Genomic DNA, 27,309 nt, shown 5'->3' on the forward strand with positions numbered 1-27,309 from the left:
GTGCTAGGACCACCAGATCAATCGCTTTCGATTGCCACTCGCTCGCTATAAAAATCGCAATAGGTAAGGGTGTTAACGATTTCTTCCTTTTGCTGCGTTGTGATTTCGGTGCTTTATTTCGATTATTTTTGCCACAACTGCATTGTTTTTGGTGTTGTTGTGTCCGCTGTTGATATACAAGTCATTTTGTTCGCTTTTGTTTGTCCTACCGTAAGTGGTGACAAAAAATTCGCGACAAGTTATTTCAATTTTAAATTCTGAGTTTTTATGTTGTTGTTTTTGTTTTTTAATGTTATTTATTGCTTCTTTGTTTTGCACGAATTTGGTATGGCAAAGTGTTGCTCGACAATGTTCTTTAGTTTTCCAATACAAATATCCATGTATTTAGTTTACGAATATGTATTTATAAACGATTTTATTCGATATACATGGCACACATTGTGGATCTAATCATCAACTATATGACCAGAGAACTATAGGTACTAAATTGAAGGTAGTGGATTAAGCTTCCATCTCCTTATAAATATGTTCAATTCGCATTAAATTCACATTTTCATACATATATTGAGTGACTTCTCATAGATTTTAGCGATTTCTATCACCGGTTGGTTTCCTATAATATTAGAAAGTTTACTCTGCGGTATCTGTTCGTGAAACCTAGCCATCCTTAGTCAATATTATTATATTCAGCCTTAGTCAATATAATTATGCCGCGGCATAACGATGTAGAGTAACCCGAATCAAATTTCAAGTTTGGGGGTATCATTGGTAAATTCTTGAGAATAAACCGAATAGTTTTTAAACAGTCTGCTGAGAAATAACATTTTTTCTAACGCAATTAAACAAAATCGATATAGAAAGAATCTTAATAATTATAAATCATCATTCGGATATAGGACCAAAAATTTCAAGCACCTTGGAGCTGCAATCGATCCATAAAAAATTTGGCATTGCGCCAATTGGGACGAAAACGATTGAAGAAGGCGAATTTGTGTTAGTTAAAAAGTTGGTTTTTGGTTGTTCGATGCAGTACACGCTGGTGGAAGCCAAGGAAGAGGGAGACATCTACTCTGCTGGAAAGACTGGAAAGACCTGACTTCATTTGGCATTAACTGCCAAAACGAGACATAAATGGCGCTGTTCTGGATTCGGTTATAACCGCATAAGCAGTGTCTTCGCCAGTCAACAAGAAGGTCTTCAGTCAACCAGACCAATATAAGGCTCTGTTTATAATCAACAATGTTAAAAAATATTGTACCACCATTCAGATTTACCGTTAATATTATTTTCACAAGCGAATTGCAGTTTTCGAAGATTAAGAATAACTTTTTTCTACAGAATGGTACAACTTTAACTTTAACCCCAAAATCAATTTTAATTTGCATACTTAACCCTACCTTAAAACATCTATGTTCCAAGATGTTCTCCCTCAACTCAAGCATAGGAAAAATGATCTGTGCTAAATTGAAAATTTTATGATGTGAATTGCAATGTTACCAGATTTTTTGGCAATTTATGTGAGTGTAATTTAATTTTCACTCAGCAAAGATCTTTAAAATAAACTATTTATTGCATAAATTGTCATGACATAGTCATAAAACCACATCCACTGCCTTAGTGCACCGACTACTTTCACTCATGACTGTCATAAATGCTGAGTTCAAATTCTACGCACAGCAAACGAACAGATACCGCAGAGTCTGCAAACGCGCGTGTGTCCCGATACAGCTTGTAGTTCTTAGTGTTTCACATTTTTATAGCTTTACTGCTTTATTACTATAAAATACTCGCATTTCAATTTGATGTTGCATGCAATCATAAGCGACGCAACAGCACCGTATTCGGACAATACACGTAAGCACGTAAGCGATTGGATGGCATGGGGCATTCATTTAATTCACCAAAGGCGCCACTATAAGCTACAAGCTACAGCGCGCAACAACAACGTGTGTGGTCTCAATAAAGTTCGCGTGGCCGATATTTTACCACACACGCTTACCATATAAAGGGTATTTGTAGTCCATTAAATGGCAAATACATTTATGACTCTTTCGGGGTGCAATTACACCCTAAAATTCAAATTATAACAACAAATCAGCCAAACACTTTGTTGTATTCCATATGCGTTACATGCGAGCATGTCTCCGCGTAGCATTTGCAATTGCCAACCTAAAGTATAGCAACAATGCGGTAGATCCGAAAGGAGTCCATCTAAAAGACGCCTCGACGTTTGACTCGTGCGCTTTGCTTGTGGCCACATTTGACCGCCTGAAAAACCTAATAAAATACCAACTTAAGAATTTATATATTTACAATCTTGCACGGCAGCTTTTATTTGCGTTCACCTTTGTTACTCAGTGCTTTTGTTGTCCCTTCAGTTGGGCAAAGCTTTTAGCCCAACCGACAATGGCATGTCCGGCAGTTCACTTGTCGGCTAAAAAGTTGAAAAGTTTTTAGAGAAGTCATTAAAACCTTGTAGTGGTAAAATTAATTACTTGTAGTTGCGAACAATGTTACAGCACCGCTAGTCCACCACCCGATCTCAAACGTCTCACCTGCGCACCGCATTCAGCCAGAGTGGCGTATGGTAGCCAAATAGCTATAAAATGGCGAGTGAATATAGGTGCACCATCCATTCTTCTAGGTAAGTAGACACCATAGCACGGCAACATCGTCCTTGACTGCCTTTTGCCACAACATTTAATTGACGTTTTGTGTTCAGTTTTAGTTTTATTATGAATTTGTGCACGGATTCCTATCTAAGTATCGCGTGTTTGTGCCATTCATACAAATATTGGTGGATATTATGCTTATCTTCGTTAGAATTTCAGTATGTTCTAATGTGGACATCTATTTCCGGTAGTGCATTGTTTCGATTTAAGAACATTTGTGGTTAAATTTTTGTAAAAATTTGGACGAACGCAAAGCAAAATTGACGTCTTTCATTATTTGGCTAAAATGTTCGGTTGTCGAATATCTTCCTTCCGCTTTTTAGCTCTGTATTTAGTGATTTATAAAAAGTGTTACAGCGATCGGATTTAGTTCAAATATGCGTCGTTTCGTTCGATAATATTTTTCCATCTAGACGGCAACTTCATAATACCCCCTCGCAGAAGCCCCCCTTCTTATTTGCGAAGAACTCGGACAGTCATTTTTCACAAGCCTCTTTTGAATTCAACTTTACACCATCAAGGGCGTTTGCCATGGACAGGAATAGGTGGTAATCACTTGGCGCTATGTTCGGATTATATGGTGGATGCTATAAAACCTCCCATCCGAGCTCCCGTAGCTTCTGAGGAGTCATCAACGAAGTGTGTCGTCTGGCGTTGTCCTGGAGGAACACTACACCCTTCCTCTTGGCTAATTCTGGACGCTTCTGGTCGACGCATGCTTCAAGCGGTCCAGTTGTTCGCAGTAGATCCCACCAAATACACAGCAAAACCTTCCTGACCGTCAATCTCGGCTTGGCCACTGTTTGGCCTTAGATCACGACGTTTTCGTTTGATTTTGAAAGTATGTGATCTATTTCAAAAATGGGTCGAGTTCGTTCGTTCGCAGATTGTTTCAAATGGTTTGGTGACTAACTCCCTTCTCCTGGGCGATGTCACGAGATGCTACATGCCGGTCTAACTCGATGTTTTCCATGATTTGATCGGTATTCGTCGTCTCAGGTCTTCCGCCGGCTGCTTATCCATGGTGTCGTTTTCACCCGCTCTGAATTGTCGAAACCATTCGTCCGCAGTTCGAAGTGATAGAGCACCATCCCCCAAAATACCATTAATCTCACGGAACGTTTCTCTAGCGGATTTGTCTTTAAAATAGCGCAAATTTCGGCGTTAGTGAACTCCATGTTTACACGTCTGTAACTGTTGAAAGCAATATCCAAACTAATCATGTAGAGCGTCGTTTTGTAGATTATGTCAAGCCCTTTCAAAGATGTATAGTATTGGCACTTTATACATAGCCGAAGGCGGAAGGGAAATATTTGCCAACCAATATTATTGTAAATCTAGCATTCACTTCTAGTTTCATTAGAATCGAATGCAGCTTTAATCACGTTAACCGTTACAAAACATGCATACCGATTTAAATTTTGGCAGAATCAGTTCCTCATTTTATTTGTTCACTTGTTTGTTTCTGTATCTTTCCCAAGGCTTGATTTCTGGAGTCTTCTAATTACTTAAACTGTAATGATTTTAGAATAAAGGCGTATTTTTCTCATTTTCACACTTGAGGATTCAACTCTTATCTATATTCCAAAATTTAAACTCTCGCTTGTCATTTATTTATTAATTCGGTGACCCAGTAGTAGTATTCACAGTATATTATTTTATGATTTTATTCTCCTCAATGCAGTCAGTACCAGGAAGAGTTTCAAATATTGTAATAAGAATATATTTAAATGAGGCATTCCGTTAGACTTATCCGGCTTCGTAGTTTGAGAGATTGCTCTTAAGTTGTTCATATTATTTAATGGTTACTCGGCCTACTCAAATCTCGAAGATCAAGATCAGTAGTGGTAATCAAGTACTATACTATAAAAATATCGCTGTGGCTGATGTTTTTTATTCCGACTAAATTCTCTTTAGTAACATTTTCCAGTTTTGGTAGTGTGAATGAACTTGCTATCGAAAATTCGCCTATATTATATAATAAGTATAATATGTATACAAATTACAATTCTAGTTGTGTCAATAACCCTAGGCGTGCACATTTTCGGCAACACAAGTCAATTATTCCAAAATAAAATTTGAAATGCATAAATATTTCGGTTGCTCCGATGCGAATAATCAACATTTCGGTTGTTTTCAACATTTCATAAAAAGCTCGTTCGCAATGCAACAGCTGTTCTACGCGAAATAATTAAAAGCACTTATGTAAACGAGTACTTAAAATTTATTTATTTATACATACATATGTATTTACAAATATTCATACATACATATATAAATGTAAAAAATACGTGCGATTGCACACGAAGCTGTTCAACTTGTGTAAGCGCTGATTAGTTGACTTTCATGAAGAATGAAAATTACGTAAATTCCGAAAATTCTTAAAATTCGGTGTAGAGGGCATCGAGTAATGGGTAGTACACACACATATGTACATTGTACATATGTAAGAATACACTTGCATGCAAATTAATTGAATTTAAACCAAGCGAGTATGTAAAAATGTTAACGTACATATTTAGAGCTACTTAACTAGGACTATTTGTAAGCAATCGCAGGCTTTCACATACAATTTTGCTTTCGTCGTTTAAAATTATGCGTGTACGCCGTCTGTGACCCGGTCTCCATTAATGTGTGGATGTGCGCGCGTAGTTAAAGCATTGTGGCGGTTTAATAAAGCTCATACGCATTGCCAGAGGAGTGAGCAATTGGCGTCGCACAATGGCGGAGCATTGTTTTGAGCCACGAGCTATAGTTTATAGGGAGCAGTGAGCAACAGCGAATTTAAAGGCAATTAAAACCACGCGTTGTCAAACTCATAAATACGTCATGTTCAATTAAAATTTAATTAAAACTTATGAACAAGTTAAGTGTCGTTGCCAACGCTGTTTGAGTGGCTGATTGGCTTCGAGTGTGCGCAGAAAAAAACTGTCGCTGCCATATTACGCGGCGAAATCCGGTCAATTACACATAAATAAGTGAATAAATTAAATGTTTTGCATATTGTTAAATGCGGAAAAGTTTTGTGATTCTAAAATTGCTAATTGTTAACTAGGCAATTGGCATTGAAATTAGAGGCACATGTAAAAGTAACAAGTAAGGAAAGGCTAAGTTCGGGTGCAACCGAACATTTTATACTTTCGGAATTTATTGCTATATTTTTATTAAGATTACACACAACTTGACCCATATTTCGGTATTAAGTCCAATAGAAAAGCGAAAATCATCATATATGTTATATAGGCTGCGGTAATTCCTGAGCCGATTAAACTCATTTTCATCACCAACATACATTATATCTAAGGTTCTATGCTCCCTTAATTTGGATAAGATATTTCACTATTAGAAGAAAACGATTTCCTCTGAATTAAATTAACATATCTGAGAGATTTACCGATATTTTGGTGAAAAATTACCCTTTATTTACTGAGTTCTTCATGTTCGAAATCCGGGGCCTTAAAAAGTTATAGTCCGATTTCGACAATTTTTTAACAAGTGATGCCACAGATCATATACAGTATTTGTGCAAAGTTTTATTTCGCTATCTTCATTGGAATTCAAAATTGAGTTGTATGGGAAGTTGTCATCAGGGTGTCAAGAAATTATTATATACATACCAAGTTTCATTGAAATCTGTCGAGTACTTCCTGAGATATGGTTTTTGACCCATAAGTGGGCGATGCCACTCCCATTTCCCATTTTGTAAAAAAATCTGAGTGCAGCTTTCTTCTGCTATTTCTTCTGCAAAAATTAGTGTTTCTGATGTTTTTCGTCAGTGAGTTAACGCTCTTTTAGTTTTCAAACTAACCTTTGTACGGTAGGTGGGCGTGGTTGTTATCCGATTCCAATTATTTTCATGGTGTGTGTGATAAAGTACGTAAGGGAACTAACTGCAGAAAGTTTGGTGCATATAGCATTATTGGTTTGCGATTACAAATTACATCAAAATAAGCCTCTTACTAAGGTGATACTTTGAACCAAATTTTACTTTTATAACTTTATTTATTTATGGTTTAGTTATGTGTTTTTGGCTTTGTGGGCGTGGCAGTGGTCCGATTTTGTCCGAAAGCAACCCTCTCACAGTCCCAAGGAACAGATGTATCAAGTTTAGTCAAGATATCTCAATGTTTACTCAAGTTATCCGTTGCAAGGACGGACGGACAGAGAGATATTCGGATATTGACTCGTCTCGTCATCCTGATCATTTTGCTATATATAACCGTTATGTGAACAAAACTATAATACTCTCTTAACAACTTTTGTTGCGAGAGTGTAAAAACCGACAACGCAATAACAGCAGGTAGGTTATATGACACAGAGAAGTTCGAGCTTAGTCGACGAATTGAGTCAGTAAATTGTAGATTGTAAGTGGAAATAAGTACCTGGTATTTAATGTAACATTAGTTAAAGTATTTTGAAAAAACCTGATAGTTAAGCCCAAGCAGTGGTTGATGTTTCTACGAGAGCATCCGAACCAGTCATGCCACATTGCCAAATAATTGATGAATGAATTGCCGTTGTGACACCACCTGCTCTGTTCTTCTATGATGAGATATCAGTGAAATACGAAAGAACCGAGATCAAATCTAGTCGTGGCAGTAACCGAGATTTCTTTAAAATCAAAATTTCAAGGAGCTGTGCTTATATTTTCTCAAGAAAATGTAAATGCAATATAAATGTATGAGCCTCAGTTAGCCCGAACTCCCATATAGGAACGTCCGATATCAAGAAGAACTAATTGTCGTAAAATGTCGTTAGGATCTACATGAATGATGTTCATCTATATTACAGATTTTATTTTACATCGCAAGACCCAAAATCAAACTCAGCGCAGAACCTCGATCCATGAGGTATTGCAAGTATAGTTAATGTAGTTTCACCTATAGTTGCCGGCACAAGAACTCCATAACTGCAACCGAAACCATTTGAGCAAACACTGAAAACAAACAATTTAGTGCTGGAAGAAAAGGAAGAGAGGAGTATGACATTAGAGTTTCGAATATGAGGGATACTATAGCAGGCTGTTCATTTTGTTTGTGTACTTACTTGTTTGTCTGTTTGCACACATTTAACGGATTATTGAGTTTTCCCAAGGCGTATCGCCATTAAGCGCATAGACGGCAACGACGACAACTGAGGGTTCGAGTGACGATCGCCAAGCAATGATCGCAGCAGTGATGGTTACAACTATAGGAACACTCACATACGCACTACTGCAATGTGACAGCTGTGCAGCTTAGAGGGAAAGGTGCTGGCGTGTGGCTGCAACAAAGAGGCGGCGAGAGAGCCGGAGTAGTAAACGCACAAGTATTTAAGCGATTTTCTGTGCCCGTCCTGTCATTTGCGGCTAAGTGGCAAATACTTGGCAGTGGTTGTGATTGCTGTTTACTGTTTCTTGGTGGCTGTTGAGGCGCACATTAATGCCGGAATGCCTGTACAGATTCTGCCGCTGAGCAAATATACGCATACGTACATGTAGATGGAAGAACATCTTTGCTTGGCAGATATGCAAATACTGCATCTAGCATGAAGTGGCTGCTGCTAGTTGTTGTTTTGTGTTGTATTTATTTTACTGCTTTGTTTAGTGTTGTTGTTTGTGAACAAAAATGGAAGCGGCGGCATTTTTTCAAGTTTCGGCAAATCGATGAATTTATTTGTTGTCGCACCACACAAAAGATACACAGTTTACCAACTCTTTCATACCACGGCTGCATGTTGCACACTGTTGCAGACACATTTGTCGACACTTGTGTGAGCGCGCACGTCGGTGGCGGCTCGCAACAAAGGAACGCCTTAAATGCCTACCCACACACATTAGCTATTTACAAGATGGCCTTTGACCATAAGCGCTGCTGCACGCGACTAATTCACAGCCTGCAAAAGTCATGTTGACACTTATTGTTAATTGTTGTGCTTAGATGCCACAGATATGTTGGCTGCAGCGCAAGTCACTAAAGTGGCGCAAAAATGTTAGTACAACAACGGTAAATGCATTTTGGTAAACTATGTAAATTTCTTGCCTTGAAAACAGTGTTGCAAGCGCAATGATGCGCGTTCAGCGATTTGCCACACGCGGTTTTTAAACTTTTTGTGTCTGAGTAGACTTGTAGTTTATCAAAGCGCTTAGAGGCAAGAAGTTTAAGTGCGATGAGGTGAGGCAGCTGACAAGCCAAAAAAAGTTCAAAATATTAATAACAAAAGCACAGACGCATATATGTAAGTAGCAATGGCAATGAGTAACCACTTAAACAGTCATATTTTATACCCAATTGCACACGCGTGCTGCCAGCAGTGGTAACAACAACAACATGAACAACTCTTAAATCAAGTCATTGCCAAGCAGCAGGTTATCAACGCCACGCATGATGCCACACGCTGCGGCATGAATAAATAACATATTACACCTTCACATTGCCAACCGAGCCACGTTGCCACTGCCATGATCATTGCCAACCGTAAAAAACCGAGAAAACGCATATAAGTACAACTGCTTCGCGGCAATCGTTGCATGCAGGACCCACAGCAACAGAGTTGCAACGACTGTTGAAAGCCGTCTAGTTAAGTTGGGCTTATACAAGTACAAAAAAATTCAAAATTCTCAAGTGCTGTTCATTACGTAGGCTAATGTAAGCACAACAATGCGCCTGATAAGTCATTCAACATTCAACTTACAACCGTCAATAGGTTGCTGCATGTGGCAGTCGCTGCCACAACAACAACAACAGCAGCTGCAAGGGCTTGCCCTTGCATGCGACACAAGTGCCTTGCAGCCACCACCTTCAAGTATGAAGAAGCTGCTCAACAACATGCCACATGTACTATGTACATGTGCAGTTAGCTTGCAACATCAACAATTGTAACGCGATGATGCATCGTTATTAATGCTTAATGCATTAAATTCATCTAAAGTCATTCACTCAAATGGAAATTCATTCAGTCATTGAGGCAGCGTGTTGGCAGCCAGTCAGTCAGCCAAAAGTCATAGAAGCTGTTTATGCCACAATGGAGTACCATAGGACCACTTGATGGCGTCGCATTGAATACTCGCACACATGCACACACATACACCTTTAGATACTTTTCTATACTTCTCTAGAATAGTTGGTGTTATTTATTCATTATAAATCAATAACATTGTTGTTGGCTGCTACATCATCATCATTAATCAAAACATCGTCGCCTTAACAACATTTAACACCAATATTTTTTGAACTTATGAGGTATTTGTAAGTCAGCGGTGGATTCATAAAGCAGTTATAGTAAGTATCTAAATTCCATAAGAAATTTTTACAAATTTTGTCTAAGATCATTTTGTAAAATTGTCATTAAAAATTATATAATTTATAGTAAATAGCAGTGAACCCAAAAAAATTACAACGGATGGTACTTTCGGTCCCCTGTGAACAACTGTGATACTAGAAGCTTTATATGGTGGAAACAATAGTCTCATTAACTGGACCTTATCATAGCGGCTTTAGACCAAAATTTACTATTTATCTTGTTTGGTACGTCCAGCTCGATCAGAATTGTAAAGAAACTCTCCTCGGCGTCAATTATGCAAGATAATACTATTTACATGCCTTTCTAACTCGACAGACATGACTAATGTTATTACAATAGCTATGAATATAATCCTCACGAACTACTTCTCGCTATCAGAGGTGGCTTAAAGTGTGTAGGTTCCGCCATTTACCAAACAAGATCAAGACGCTTTCCTTTCCATAGACTGCGTCAATCCTGGACAGAAGGCTCACATGGATGGACAACAACCAGCATTTGTACTTGTTGTCTTCCCCCATCTTTGGGAGGCGCCAGTCTGTAACCCGTAAACTGGGGCTGATCCTAGGCAGGAACCTCTCATGGATGGACTACAACCAGCAATTGTACTGTTGCAAGATCGTTTCTGGCAGGAAGGCAAGGGGTCCTTCGAATATCTCAATCTCGGCAAGATTACATCAATGACCAGCTTTCGTCAGAATTCGAAGGATCTCGGTAGACATACTTTCGGTGAACCCAACGGGCTTTGTCGAAACATGTGAGTCGTCTTGATCCACAAATAGGAGAGTCCCAACCTAACCTAACCTTAAACGCGAACGAAAGTGTCGAATTTTTTCAGACTTCAACGCTAAGACTGACCATATCACAAGCTCGCACTCGACTACAGTGGCTGGAAGAGAAAATATAATATTATTAATTAGAAATTAATCACATTTCGTTGAAAACAGCAATGTTATATCCAGTTTTCGGTAAACAAAAGATTAGAAAGGAATAAAAAACAATGTTTCGCAGCCAAATTCAAAGCGAACGGCGAAGGTGAAAGAAAGTTGCTGGGCGTGCACGTCACGTGCTCATTAAATAGAAATTTATTTATCACTAACAACAATAAGTTAAATTGATAATGGAATAACATTAACGCGATGCCTATTTGCTATAGGTTCGATATGTACATATGTACATACATATATTCTAATATATAGACAGACCAAATGTATTTGCTTTGGAGTATTTATGTACAGAGGCATATGCACATACATATATGCGTAATGATTTTTAGAATCGTTCCATTGGGTATAGCCCAATTCATGTGGTGAAGCGTGCGCAAGCATGGTTGAAGCAACAAGCTGCCAGATATGCACACATATAAAGCATTTCAAAGTACTTTATGAGCAGAGAAAACAGAAATATTCATTTAAATATTTTTATTGATGAACACTCTCGAAGACGTCTTAAAGACAATGAACATACATACACCCAAACAATGGGTTTCCACATACATGTGTACATAGCTAAAGTTTTTTTTTCAGCAAATAAATCATTATTTGATTTGAAATTAACGAATTTATTGAAAAGCGAATCTCGCCAACAACCAGTGAACAAACAAATATATAGGCGATTGAGACACCCGACATCAGTAGACAACCAACTGATTTTACATTCTTCAAGCATTTATTGCCCATTCAATCAACATAAGTATATGCTTCTGAATGCATACATACATATATATGTATATATTTATGTGTAAATAAGTATCGTTATGCAGTTGAAGGCACATGCTCTTTTCAATATATTTCCAATATTTCAATTTAAGTTCGATTCTTTTTGGGGTTTCAATTGTTTGTTCAATGCCTGTTAATGAATAACAAAAGCTTGAATAAACACTTGTGCGGAGAAGTGTGCCCACTTGGAGTATAAAATAATATACGATTATTTTTGTGGTTCATTGTGCAATATATATTATTGTATTATGACATATTTATATATACATATATGACGTCAGACACTGTAGTCATATTTCTCCTATTTCGAAAACGGCAGTTTGAAAATCACTTTAAAAAAGTGCTTCAATTACTCCATTATTTTTCACTAGTCGCGATTAACTAGACGGATACGTAATCTAGAATATTTTTTTCGGAGGAACCTCAACTTAAGTCAAAACCATGACCCAAAAATAAAGAAACATTTTCTTAAACTTGTCTCATATCAAGGAAGTCCAAAGTGGAATTTGCTAGTAACCGACAAATCTCAGTCAGTTACTATCTTTATCTTCCCTAGACTAAAGTTTCTAACACTCGTAGCCAGTGAGCTTGTAAAAAATCCAATAACTTTTCTTTAATCATCAGAATATGGGAACAGTTAATTGCAAAAACATATTTTTTAAAATACTCACACAAATAAAACAACTTAAGAAACTAGTACAGAATTGTAAATTTATAGCAATAAAGCCTCTCTCCACCGAGAGAACAGTCGCCTGAAATTAAAAGCAACTGGTCGTCTCAACCATGAATCGATCCCAATGATACAACTTTGAAAACATTCCGGAGAGTCTCAAAATTTTTCGGCGACTTTAAATTGGGAGGATACTTCAAGCATCTACTAGAGAAATAAGTGGCAATTACAGATATATACAGGCATATCTTCCAATAATTTCTGCTGGTTGGTGTATGAGAGGGTGATCTTTGTAAAATAACATTACTATTTCAATTGGCTTCAAGAAAACGCCTGGACCGCTATATGGCAGACACCCAAAAATAAGATAAAACCACAGGAAAGCAAAAAAGCCATGAATGACATAAATTAACGATAATCACATTTTGTTTTGACAACACCATTCGGATATCCTTCCGTTTTGCCTGCATAGGTACAAAAACAACACAAATAAAGCAAACATATGCGTCATATAGTTGGCGAAGGACGAAAAGGACAAAGCAAGAGTAAAAATAATGTCATTGCCAAACAATGATGAAACGTTGTGGCAGCAAGAGCACTTTGTCAGTATTGCAACAATGATGCAAGGAGTATGTGTATATTTATAGATACATATATGCATACACACATACATATTGTACCAGTGTTGTTGTTGGGCGCATGCGTGTGTGGCAATTTAACGACTATTTTCTTTTTTCGATTATTTGTATTGTGTTCAAATAAATGTGTAGCTTTGTTGCATTAGATAAATGCATTCGTATGAATGCAGTGCAAATATTTATTGTGTGGCGACAGTTGTTAAAATTCTATATATATTATATGTAGTATATACCTACAAGTAAGTAGGTCTTAAAGGACTTTATATCTATTGCATACAAAGAAAGTGTGAATATGTGTTACGAATTGTGAAATTAAATGCATAAAAGGTAAATGATTCGTCACATTTTCAAGATTGGCCTTGATCGGCCGGTATAAAAATGTACTCAAGCTAAGCAGAAGTTTGAGACACGTAAGTTAAACTATAGCTAACCGGTGGTTAGTTATCACACGGTAAATTGTTGACTTGAAAAAATAGAATTCAAGAGACATTAAAGTATAAATTTAGCTGAAGCGAAAGTAAAACTTTAGCTAACCGATGGTTAGTTATCGTACGGTTAATTCATTGACTCATGAGTTAAATAAAAGGAGTTTTAAAAGCTGTAGCAAAGATTTTCGGTACTTAAACATTATTCCAAAGCATTATAACTTTCTTTGTATAACCCCTTATTTGCCATTTTGGTGATGACGCTTCTTAAAGTTGGAATTCTGTACAATTTGATTCTTTATGAAGGAAAAAGTGAAAGTTAAAGACACAGATGGATTAAAGTAAGGGAATTGTAATATCTTTGGATTGTCAATACTTGACGAAATCGATCGCATTTTCAATTTCGCGGTAGTGAAGCAACGGACAACTTCTTAATTACAATTATATTTATTTAATTTTGTTTTATTGCCCTGGCATAGATATTGCAATCGGTGATGTCATTCGCCAAACTACAGAAAAAAGGAGTCAATAAGATCTTGAAACCTGGGTCAAATCATATAGTCAAACTAAGATATTAAATAGACCAATTTCAAATATTTTCCGATTTTATTTAACTATTTTAATATTTATTAAGTCTTACTTTCATTAAAAACATCTCCAAAATTCAACATCCAAATTTTTTTTGTTATGCGTTTAATACAAATCTGATTTTGAACGGGAAATGTATTTTTAACAGAGAAATATTTAATCTTTAGTTATCTCAATTACATAGTCGCCTGAAGGAAAAGAAAAATTTTGATCTGTGTGCCTTTTAATGCTTAAAACTTAATTTCCAATCAACACTTTTATTTAGGTATAAAGTTTCATTTTATACTATCCAACTCAGAGCCACCTTCCACTACAATTATTTATTGTGGCATTTCCAGCTCTATACTCAACTGAATTTACCGTTAATTAGATATTCATCGGATTTTATTATCCAGCATATCAGTAAAAACATGGACAATTCTTGCTTTAACGAACAAAACTAACAAAACAAAACACCACATACCGCAAAGTGTGGCAATAGAAGCCAAAAGGAAACAAAAACACGCATTTTTGTCAACTAATTAAGCATTAAATTTGGCTCGAAACACAAGCATAGAATTGGTTAAGAAATGAAATAAAATTAATTAACGTCATGTTTTCCGCGTGTGTGCCATTAAATCCCCATACGAGTTCATTCATTCATTTGAATATTTATCAGCCGAAAAGCGTCGTAGCAGTGACTTAAATTTGTTTTAACCATTAACACGCCAATGGAATGGACGCTCATAAATATGTAGCTGCGCTGATAAAGACAGAGTTTGCCGTATGTAAATGCACACATACACACGCACGCATAGAAAGGTGAAGCGGAGCGGTGTCGCTTATCGCCAACTCATTTGGTCCACTGTGCGACCGCAACTTCAGGCGGCAAATTGTGTCGTTGTGGCTACCTTTTTGGTTAGCCGTTGATTTAATAAAAGAAAATATGCATGTATGCCTTCTTTTATCAGCCGCATTGAGGCTTTTACTACCTTAAGCACACATACACCTATGTAGATGTGTGTGTGTGTTTGTGGTGCGTAGTTTATGTTGAAAAGTCGTGAATACGGCATTATGCATATCGATATGTATTTGTGACAACAAATTGTTGTCGTTGCTGCTGTTTATTGCTGCTGTTTGGCCCACACTACGGTGCTTGTTGTGATGTTGTTGTTGTTGCTGTTGCTGTTGTGGCGGTTTTGGTGACAGAATTAATGTATTGTTGCTTGCTTTGGTTTATTATTATTTTTATTATCGCTGGATGTCGCGTAATCGGAACGGATTTATACTATGTTGGTGACGCTCACACACCAACGCTGCTCACCTCAACAACGTTTTTGTTGTTGGCTTCTTTGAAAAAAAAACCTGTACAATTGATATATATATGTATGTATTCGGAACAATATTTTAGCGGCGTTATTTAACCGGTTTGTTGCTACGAACATTAAATCTATTAAATGTATGCATTTGAGATATTCGGAAATTAGAGTGTTTCATAAAAATTGATTGGTTTGCCATAAATTTAAATTAGGTATAAGTTTTTGAAATTTATTATGACAGCAAAAATGGTTTCCATAATTCAGAAAGTCACCCAAAGCGGCTGGACAGCTTTTGAAGATTTATGAATGTATGTGTTAATCAGCTAGTTGTACCAAAAACTCAGTAAATCTGTTGATATCAATAAACGTCTTGCCACCACTATTATATATTTAAATTTTCTTGATATTGTATTTTGAAAGGTGATTATTGAATTTCAGCAATATGTCATTTATGATGCACTGTTATATACCTTAAAGAAAAACAAATTTATTCTTTCTATACTGTACAAGGTTCCATAGTCTAGGTACAGACAATGGGTTTGGATTACCCTTATGTACAATTTCCAGTTATTCACCGGATTTATATACTAACCTATTAAAATGGATTTCCACTAATCATTTCTATGTTTTAAAAACCTTTCCCTGCTATTGGTATAGAAATTTGCTGTAATTATGAACCTTTTGCAGTAATCGCACTCTCAATAAGAGCGTAATCACTCTCAAGTGAATACACTTCCATAAAGTTGAGCTCGAATTTCTACGGAGAGTAAGATTCTATGGAAAAATAATTTTTTTTCAAACTGATTTACCAATAACGTAGCCTCTCACTTAATTTTATAAGCCCGGTAAAATTTATAAGTCAAACGCTCCAATTATTTTGTCGAGCATAGTATGAGAAAATGGAAATACAAGGCCATTAAAGTGGATAAATTTTTCATGATATATACAGCCGCAATAGCCCGGATTCTGAAAAACATACGAATCTAAGAATGGATAAGATAATAAGTTCAAACATAATTATGACCATAACTTATGTATGTATGGCCGATGCTTAGTAAAATTATCGAAAACTACTTTGTTAAGTCCCTGAGATCAAAGAGAAGTTATCTGAGAAATGAATGTATGTGATTGGCGTGGAAACCATTTAGCCGGCTATAGCCGAATCGATGATAGCACGCCACTCCTCTCTTTCCCTCGCAGTTGGAGATCCCTAGTGTAACCAGGTCGCTCTCTACCTGGTCCCTCCAACGGAGTGGAGGCCTTCCCCTTCCTCGGCTTCCTCCGGCGGTTACTGCATCGAACACTTTCAGAGCTGGAGTGTTTTCATCCATCCGTACAACATGACCTAGCCAGCGTAGCCGCTGTCTTTTTATTCGCCGAACTATGTCAGTGTCGTCGTATAACTCGTACAGTTCATCGTTCCATCGTCTGCGGTATTCGCCGTTGCCAATGTTCTGAGCACCATAAATCAGGCGCAAACTCTCGAAAACTCCAAGTGTCGTTTCACCTGATGTTGACATCGTCCACGCTTCTTCACCACAAATCAGGACGGGAATGATAAGCGACTTGTAGAGTTTGATTTTGGTTCGTCGAGAGAGAACTTTACTTTTCAATTGCCTACTCAGTCCAAAGAAGCACCTCTTGGCAAGAGTGATTCTGCGCTGGATTTCGAGGCTGACATTGTTGGTGTTGTTAACGCTGTTTACCAAGTTGACGAAACTATCTATGACTGTCAACAGTGACGTGGGAGCCAAGACACGAGTGCGCTGATTGTTAGTTTGATGATGTAATGATTTCATTTAATTTGTAATGGTTTTATTTTAATATGATCCTGTTGCCGACGAAAAAACTGACCGTATTATCCTCTAATTCAGAAATCAATATAATCTACGTAGATACTAATATATTTAAAAATGTAGAAGACATAAATCTTAATCAATTGGACAAATTTATCAGGCAAACGAACGTCAATCAATAGCAGCAATTAATTAAAGAAAATTTGTGACGACCATTAAGAACGAAAAGGATTTTTTTGGTTTTATGTACAAACGCTGAAACCCAGCTGTAAGTATATATGTATATGTATATATTTATATATATATGTTGCTGTAAAATTTTAAATGAATCGATATATTAAAAGAAAATGGAACGCAATCAAAAATTTAATGAGTTCACTAAACTGAATGGTGAAATAAAAGCGCCACAGGCAGCTTATCTAAATTATTATAGCAACAAATTGAAGTATACTCATATGGATATATATACTCGTATATAAATGGAAGTGTTTACACCCATATTCCCATATTGAAAATTTTAAACTGTTTATAAATTAATTGCCTATCGAATACATTGATACCGTAACCAACGGCGGTCTAACGAAAAATGGCCGCCAACCGCGTGCCGCCGACATTTTACGCGCCTTTGCAACGCACTCGCTCATTCCAATCAAACGCTCGTAATTAACTTAATAAAAAAGCAGCAAATATTTAATTTTTAACTGAGTTGCGGTATAGCAGTTTATGCTACGCCTAAATGGTAACGCGTGCCGCCGACGCCGCTCTACGCTTACTGTAAGAAAACACATAGCGCTACAGGCGCAGCGGGTAGCAGCATCCAACTGGCAGCGTTGCGCGTGCGTTTTAAGTGGATTAAATGATGCAATTACCACAACAAGAGTGAATGCAACAAAAAAAAGCGAATGGAAAATGAATATTGCAGCAAACAGTTAGTAGTTTTTTTTTTTCAATTACAAACGAAATGAATATCCGCTTAACGTTTATGACATTTTATAGCCTAAACTGCTTAAGTAATGTTCTAAGTGAAACACTGACAAAGAAGGAAAAAGGTATATATACTTTCATATATATCTATATATGTAAATATATATATACTTTCATTCTTAACACATTAGCGTATGGAAAACTCATAATATTTTTGGCCTTTTATCCATTCAATCAATATGTATCTACATATATACTTTCAAACATACTTGTCTGCCTAAGCGTGTAAATATTTATTGTTTATGTTATTTACTTACTGCCATGACATTCATTAACGTTCCGCAAAGGGTATGAGATAAAGAGGAAAACCAAGTGAAAAATGGAAATTACACAATAACCACAAAGCGTGTAAATATGAAAACACAGAAATCCTTGGCAAAACAATCACATTAACCGCAGGATCAAATCACACCAGCTCCGGCTGTAAATCAGTACGCTTTTGCTCTGCCAAAATGTTTGCTTAGCGTCCTAAATACACACAGCCGCAGAGTGTATGTGCGCATGCGCAGCCAAATGCAACGCACGCAGATACATACACATACACATGGAAAGATATGTATGTACTTAGGCTTTTCGTTGTGCGCCGACCCAACGCAGCCATTTAAACACGCCCGTGGTTTGCGTGAGAAGTTAATGCAAAAACCATTTACGTACTGTTATTTGCGTTAAAACCCGAAATTTATATTGTTTTCAACTAATCCTTAAGTTGTACAAATGTTTATGCGTGCGCACACGCAAAGCAAAATCAACAAAATGACAATAGCTGAGAAAATCATTAAACGGCTGGTTGGAAAACCAAAAATACATACACATGTATATATGTACATATGTGTATAAATCAATATTTGCTATAAATTTATATTTGCAGAATATGCATTTCTCTATTTATCGCATTTATCGAAGCGAAAAATATAAAAGTGTCCTCTTAACCGAAAAAGTGAAGAGATTTCTAACTCAAAGTTGAAGATCATTCAGATCATTTTTCTATACAGATTTACAATTTTGAGGTTATAAAGAACTGAATTCAAGCAGAACTGAATTCTTATACCCGACTTCGTTCACTTATTTACCACAGTTCTAGACGAATATTTTACCTCGCTGAGTATTTTAAAATGATTTGATGTTTGATAGTACTTCGAATTTAAATAGTGGTAACATCTGTAGTATTTAAGCCAATCCTCTCGACTTATTTTTGGAGCTCGTCTTCATATTAACAAACAATTAAAGGCCCTCGAGTTTTGAACTGGCTCTCAATGACTTTACGAGCTTATAAACATATTTCTTATGTCAAGATTACCCTCAGAGGTTCAACAATAAGGTTTATCGTATTTAGTTCAATATTTTAAAAGTTGGTGATTATAATTTTTGGTAGGCCTTTAATCTAATACAAAGACATTTGTGAGGTGTGATCATCTAGGAAGGCGTATCTCTAATTCCCAGTATTCTTTAGATAGCTTTAAATGACGGAAAGTATAAATGAGATGTATTAGTAACAAACATATGATTCCTGTTCGCCGTTTCGAGAATTCAGAACACAGGGGTTTTGCATAACTGTGATTCTAAAATGCCATTAGATTCCATTGGAGAGAAATCGGAAGAAGAATCGGCTTGTCCACTGTTTGGGACGATTCAACGCCCTTCCACCACGATCGTTTTCGCTTGATATTGTCGTCTGTGATCTATTTTTCGTCACCAGTCACCATCCGCTTCAAAAATGGGTCGAGTTCATTCCGTTTCAGCAGCATATCGCAGGCGTTGATTCGGTTCAGAAGGTTTTTTTGCGTAAAATCATGCGGCACAAAACATCAAAATTTTTTGTGTATCCAGCCTTCTGCAGATGATTTAAAATGGCGTTAGTGAACTCCATGTTTACACGTGTAGAACGCAATATCCAAACTAATCATGCATAGAGTCGTTTTGTAGTTTATGTCAAGACCTTTCAATGGTGTATAGTATTGACAGATACAAGCTCTCTAGCACTTTATACATAGCCGCGAAATTCAAAAACCAAAAAGGCGGTAGGGAGATATTTGCGAAACTAATATATTGCTCATTCAAAATATCAATCAACGCCCAGCAAGTATTTAAAAAGGACCGAAAGTACATCTTCTTGACAGTATTTTTGGCTTATATTTAAAAGAATTGATTGAATTATAGAGATTACAGTTGATTTATATCATTTTTCCAAGACGAAAAAATACACTAAGGCTTGTTCATATATGTATGTAAATAGAATGACAGTGAGCGAAATCTCAAGAGTTCAGATCTGGTAATTTTTCCGGTTCCAGGGTCTCTTTGCAGAGAATGAATATACACTTGCTTATTACCAGGAACATGGTATTCAATTCACCTGGCTGGAAATCATGCACAAAAATCGATTAGCGGAATTATTGACAGACAAAAGAAAAAACGTCGAGCAACACTGAACTGTCATGAGAGCAAACCAATTCGACAAAGCAGTTCAAATATATAACTCATAAATGAATTATTATCTACTAATACATATCGAGGTGTATGCATGTATATATGTATATTCAGGTGTGCATGTGCATTAGTAGGCATATGGGTATGTTGGAATTTGCTGAATTGAATCGTTACAAGTTTGTCAGTGCAAATCCGATTAGGCTGATTAAAAAGTTGCAAATTAAACGCATTAAATGTGCACATGCATAAACATGGCGAGCATAAGCCGATTGAGAGGCAGCCAACTGACAAACAAAGTGCAGCAAACGAACGAAAATGGCAAAGTGAATTGCATTGAGTTAAAAAGGTAGGCAGCCAGCCGTATGCTTATGCCGCTTATGCCAACAATGCAACTGAGTTTGGCGAATGCATTGCGAAGTGTGAGAGTGCGGCGGCGCGCAGCGCAGTGAACAAAAATGCGACAAACTGAAAATTAGACGGTAAAATGAGAACAACATAGAAATGCCAAATGGAAATTATGGAAAATGCATGCTCACATATAACAACATAATTAAAAAGGTGAAGAGAAGTTAATGGAAACAAAGAGAGAGTATAATGGAGTATAACCGAAGGAAAATAATGGAATAAATGACAAAAATATAAATGCGAAAGGAAACATAGGTTGCATGTGAATATGCATTGTAGAAAAAACTCTGTAGATTGCATATTTGTATAACACCTCTAAATGGGATGTACATACATAAAGCGTTGACAGGTGAAAGGGAAAATCGGATAATCAGCAATAAGAATGAGCAAAGAACGCATGATAAATACAAATGCAAATTGGACACACGCATATACACCTGCTTAGAGATGGCTCCGGCTGAAAAATCTCCTCTAAAAATAAATCAAGAGGAAAGTAGTGCCTCTGGATTCTCAAATAAAGTGCTACTCGAAATTATATTTTTAATTTCAAAATATATTTTTTGTAGTAATAATATTTTATTTTTTATGGTTGATATGTGAAAATAGAAGGCAAAGAATTTACAATCAAAAGTTTAGAGTTCAGAAATGTGCATCATTTCGTCTGAGTTCGATCCCAGATCCGATAAAGATTGAATGTTTTTCTTTCTGTGAGGCAGGGAAAACGGATTCCATAGTTTCAAGTTACTTTAGTCACCATCTGGTGGATAACACCCAGGATCCCACCTGACGAAAATGGCCAATCTCCTTAAATGAGCCTTGTATATAATGGGTTATATAATTATCAATCTATCAAAGCTTTTATTTTTTTAAACCACTTGTTCAACAATAACTCATCATATATTCGTGTTGTTTCTCAATATTAGAGAACTCTCTTCAAGTCGGAGGTCCGTTAATGATTTCGTTTATTATTGATTTTAAATTCATAATTGACCATTCATTTACTGGTATTGCATTTTACTAAATGTGAGCTGGAAGAATGTCTGTAACCGATTAATTAAACATTAGAGAAAAGAGCGTCGAACGAATCAAATATAATTCTTTATAAGTTCTAATATATTAATATAATGAAATAAATATAGAATAGAAATCGGTTATACTTCCATAATGAGGTATCCACATACTGAAACACAGAAAGCAGAAGAATGCCAAATCCTCATATATATCTGGATATATCTGGATATCCATCTTTGAACAAGCGGAAACAAAGTCTGAAATGTTGTAGTTATGATAACTTCTGGTTTGACCATTTTTCTCCCGTTTAAAATTTACTTGAAAATTTTGGAAATACTTTCTCAACTTATATCAGTTAATATTCATTTAATTAAAGAAGTGTGATACACTTTTTTCAATAGTGCAATTCGTATATAAATACATATATATATATCACATGATGAAATTAATATCGTTCCTCAACATCCCTTCCGTTTGAAAATTGTATGTCAACAAATGTTTCTTTTTTCAATCCTATCGAGCGTACTTCCATCAGCAGGCTTTGCTCTTTTTCCAGCGATTGGTTGTCGTACAAATGTTTTTTGTGTTAGTGTTTAGTGAATTATTTCTCTAATAGGATTAAAGATTTTTCGCATGCTCTTTTTACGTAGTCTGTTCTGCTCTGTATTATTAATTTTGGGTTGTGTTTGCAGTTGCTCGTTTCATGCCTATTTTGTAGAGAAATCTTTTCGATTTTTTAGTTTTAAAAAGTATGTAGTCTATACAGGATTCCAAAATAGCTGTATCGATTTTCTGGCGCAGTGTTATTTAATTTTCAATTGTTTAGCTTCCGGAACAGGGTTAAACTGTCTATAATTTATTTTTCCACTTTCTAATTAAATTGATTATTGGAATAACTATATATAGCTATTGATGGCAATGCATCGCTGATTTTATGAGCTATTATCTATTTATAGAAGACGAAAATTTCGATAACCAATAAATTTCTTCTACTTGGTATTTAATAGCCATTGAAAGTAGGTAACCACATAAATTATGACGAAAATAAAAAGCGAATTATATTACCATTTCAAATGAATAACTTTCCATAGGGTGGTCCAGAAATGTGAACACTCGATCTTAAGCAATAGATCACTACCTCAGATTGGCAAAACTAAACTAAAGCTTAGACGAAACTGTATCATATTTCTAGAACTAAGGCTATAATCATGTATGTACGTAATTGGCTTAGAATCCGTTTAGCCGGTTATTGCCGAATCTACAACAGCTCTCCATTTCTATCTTTCCTTCGCTATGCGGCACCAGTTGGAAATCCCTAGAGTAACCAGTTCATTCTCCACCTGGTCTTTCCAACGGAGTTGAGGCCTTCTTCTCCCGCGACTTCCACCACGGGTACTGCATCGAAAACTTTTAATGCTGGAGTGTTTTGGTCCATGCGGACAACATGACCTAGCCCAGCGTAACCGTTGTCGTTTTATTCGCTGAACTATGCCAATGCCGTCGTAAAACTATTATCATAGCTTTTTGAAATGGTAGGTATTGTCTAGTATTCGGGTAAATCAGTAATTTGGAAGAGTTTTAAACCGTATGCGAATCTCCATTTGTCGTAATTTGTTCATTTAGAACAAAAATAGAACTAGAATATCGGTAAGGACTTCTATTTATAGTACTCGCGTTTCAGTTAAAAGTATCGGATATACATACACTCAGAGCCTTTACGGAAAGGACATTTGGCAGGAAAAAAGTTTCCTTTTATTTTTCGTTCTTTTCACAAGTTTGAGGATTTAACGAGGATCTCGTAAAATAAATCTGAACTAATAAAAGAGTCAACGAATCAGAGAAAATGGTTAGACTTCAATCAAAACCATACTAAATATTTTATTGGTTTGAGTGTTATTAGTCGTCAACCTTATATATTTCATATGATATGTTATTAAGTTAAACATTATAAAATCCCTAAAGGTATCCTCGATTTAAAGTAGTGCTTTCATAATAGTCGGGTCTACATTACTTGAAACCTTCTATTATATGTTCATCTCTGTCATCTAATATTAATTAAAATAAAATTAATCTGCGATGGGGATCTGAAATTAGCCCTAAATAAAAAAATATATTCGAATCCATGTAACTCAACTACTTTATTTAATTATATTTGTTTTCATGTTTGTGATCACAGATTCGTGGCAATTATTTTTGACCCGAAAAACTTACAAAACTGTTGTAAATAACTTGAGTTATTTACGTTGTTGTAGTTATTCTAACATTTCCATGTAGTATGTAAATTTTTCGTAGTTATCGTAACTTTGTGCTAAATTCTTGTCATCTCCATGTGCTGTTGTTGTTGCAAGTACCTCTAGCCTTTGGCACCAAACTTGGCGTGCGAATGCGTAATTACACATTTTGACAAAACGCTAAATTAACAACGCACGACGACTATGTTAAACGCAAAATGCCAAAATCGCGTAGCACACAAGAGTAAAAACAGGGATGTGTAATGTTTAACAACAGCAACAATAACACCACACAACAACATTTAGCATGGCGTGATTTCATATTTGTTGTAGCAATGTTTTTTTTTTGTACATTAACATTTTACAACAACCAAGTGCGTGTGCCTATTGATGTTGTTGTTGTTATGCATGTCGTGTCGCAATAATGTGAACTTTTAGTCACTATTTGGTATACTTAATGCTATTAAAACCTTTGAAGACAGCATGGTGTGTAGCTAAAAACAACAACAAAAACATTGATGTATACGTAAGTATGTATATAATATATGAAAATACGCGCCTTTTTGTGCTTAAAACATGCGCTGCCATTTGTGTTAATAAGTTGTAGTTGCTTTTGTTGTAACATCGTAGCTACTGGTGTTATTGGCTGCGTTAACACATTTCGATTGAAGTTATGTTGCCAGAGTAACGGTTTCGTGAAACAGTGTGCTTCTGCCTCTGGTACGCTTTAGCTTTTCTCCATTTACCATTTACTGCCATCAGCCACGGTTGGTGGTAATAAAAATGAGGCAAAAGGCGTGACATAACGGCACTATTATATTCACCATTTGGTGGAACTTCATTTTTAATGCCACTAAGACAATTTTTTACTGTCACTTATTCTCTCTGTTCAAGCATCAAAAATGTTTCCACAAAAGGTTTTACATAGGAGGGCCGATATAATAGAAATAATATTAATATTTATTCATAGTCTGAAAAAAGTTATTGAAATCATCACTCGTAATTCCTTAATAATGTAAAAAAATAAACTTGGATGAAGAAAATTTAAGTTAAAATTAAAATTAAAATTGAAATTAAAATTAAAATTAAAATTAAAATTAAAATTAATTTTAAAATTAAAATTAAAATTAAAATTAAAATTAATTTTAAAATTAAAATTAAAATTAAAATTAAAATTAAAAATAAAATTAAAATTAAAATTAAAATTAAAACTAAAATTAAAATTAAAATTAAAATTAAAATTAAAATTAAAATTAAAATTAAAATTAAAATTAAAATTAAAATTAAAATTAAAATTAAAATTAAAATTAAAATTAAAATTAAAATTAAAATTAAAATTAAAATTAAAATTAAAATTAAAATTAAAATTAAAATTAAAATTAAAATTAAAATTAAAATTAAAATTAAAATTAAAATTAATTTTAAAATTAAAATTAAAATTAAAATTAAAATTAAAATTAAAATTAAAATTAAAATTAAAATTATATTAAAATACGATTTTTGACGGAGGTTTTCAGGAAAACTAATGTCTAAAATTTCGCGTCCGGTTACAAGGACCTATCTTAAATTGGAATTGTCGGTTTTAAAAATATTTTACGCTTCCAAGTAAACTAGCTGAGAAGAAAAGTTATAAATAATATTAAATTATAGTATCTATTGTATGTATATGTACATAGGTCTATACATTTCTCTGTGTACCACTGTTGTTACATAATATAGCGTCATGATAGTAACTTTAACTAAAAGGTGCTGCTCAACCACCTCTTATTCCACTTAGTTATTACGAAAACCAACAAAATTAACGCACCAACAGTTATGCGTGACATTTATTACAACGAAGACAATGTCGCCTGCAAACGTTAGCTCACACCCTTAGGGCGGATACACCGCTGTGAACGAATCCCCTCGTTCGAGTTTACCATTTGCTGTCAAATATTACACCGGTGTGCGTAACTTGCCAATGTTTATGTTGTTCCGATGTACGCTGCATTGTTTTTGTCGCTTTACGTTAGCGAAACCATTAGGAGACTAATTTTTTGTACAACGAATAAACGTAAAATTACCAACATTCACACATAGGTACATATGATTGTGCATATTATATATGGTGCATGTTCGCATAAACCCTCAATCCATAATATTACTGAATATTTATTTATTATACATGCATATGTAGATATATGGATATTGAAATTCAGCTATCAAATAACTTAGATGCGCATGTAACTAGAGATATCCAACCGACCCAATACTCCATTTTGCATTGTGCCCTCCTTTAGGTGGTCTAATAAGGTCAGAGCGTTATAAACATTGCATAAATATACATTTATATGTATAGATACATAAATATCTACTATTTCTATATATAATCTGTTATATAAATATGATCTTAAGAATGCATTTTTTGAGGATATAGTAGTGATTTATGTATATAATATATATGTATAATTCTCGATGACCCCCGAATAAATGAAAAACTGCCTTCACAAACATAAAATAAATTTATAAGGTCAGTAATTAAAGAAACGTCTATTAGACAACGTTCTAACCAATCTGAATGTGTCATAATTTCAGCTCGAAGCTCATCTTTATTCAAATATCTTTTATTTCACCTAATTTTCCCTTAGACAGCGAAGCTCATTCCATACACCACCCCACACTGTAATCCTTTGCTCTATATCGTAACGGTGATTTGTAATTTCTAACACCACTAATAGGCAAATACAAACATATGTAGGCACATTGTGAACATTTCTAGAATGTTTTGCGTTCTGTAAACGTGCGAAATACTAATATCGATCAAACAAGCTCTGACACCGGCATTAATTGTAATAAAATATTATAGTACAACAACAACAATGCCTAAATAAAAAGTTTTATAGCAACAAAGGTCTCGAAATTACGCACACCGAAATCAGTAGCGCTGTTGGTGGTAGTCTAAACCGGAGCAGCTCAAGCAGTCGAACCGGATGTGATCCTGCGCGAATAATGAAAAACTATAAATGCTGGCAGAGTTTATAATGCGCCACACACACAATCGCCCCTTACGTGCATATCTATGTATATACATATACAGATATATACAAACAACAATTGTCAACCATTATTTTATTAAGCGTGTTGTTTTGATATCAAAGTTGTTAGTGTGCAAGCTTAAGTTATTGTTGCTGT

The 27,309-nt window shown here is 35.5% G+C and overlaps 1 protein-coding gene across 1 annotated transcript in view; it reads left to right on the plus strand.

Annotated features, from left to right (window-relative positions):
• LOC105221036 (homeobox protein caupolican) overlaps positions 1 to 27,309 on the plus strand; it is a 117,542-nt gene that overhangs the window by 39,292 nt on the left and 50,941 nt on the right. The gene's annotated exons all lie outside the window — the stretch shown is intronic.

The sequence above is a fragment of the Zeugodacus cucurbitae genome, chromosome 4 (assembly GCF_028554725.1).
Source record: "Zeugodacus cucurbitae isolate PBARC_wt_2022May chromosome 4, idZeuCucr1.2, whole genome shotgun sequence".
NCBI classification, from domain to species: Eukaryota; Metazoa; Arthropoda; class Insecta; order Diptera; family Tephritidae; genus Zeugodacus; species Zeugodacus cucurbitae.